Consider the following 417-nt stretch of genomic DNA (forward strand, 5'->3'; position numbering starts at 1 on the left):
ACACACACACACACACACACACACACACACACACACAGAGTGTACTGCACCGTCGGTGATAGAGATGTGGCTCTGTAGCACATTTTGTTGAATAGTCTAGCTTAAAGGTCAAGGAAGGTGGTAGGTAGGCAGACTCGGCGGACATCTTGATTTCTCAGAGGTGAATATTTTATTTACAGTGCTCTCCATTACATACAACACAAGATAAAAATCCAACTGCTTATAGAGAATGTTCAATTCTCACCTAGACTTCTGCCAGAACCACAACAGGGCAGGTTGACCAACAGTAATATTAATACAAAGAAATCAACTAATATTCTTGAACTCCTTTATAAATACATTTACATTTCTAAAAGCCTCTACACAAGGTAAATAATCCAGATTACTCTTGAACGTATAAGTCAAACAAAAGAAACC

The sequence above is a fragment of the Seriola lalandi genome, unplaced genomic scaffold (assembly GCF_002814215.2).
Source record: "Seriola lalandi dorsalis isolate HSWRI2012SDOR001 ecotype SW California unplaced genomic scaffold, Sedor1 jcf7180002054979, whole genome shotgun sequence".
Classification (NCBI taxonomy): Eukaryota; Metazoa; Chordata; class Actinopteri; order Carangiformes; family Carangidae; genus Seriola; species Seriola lalandi.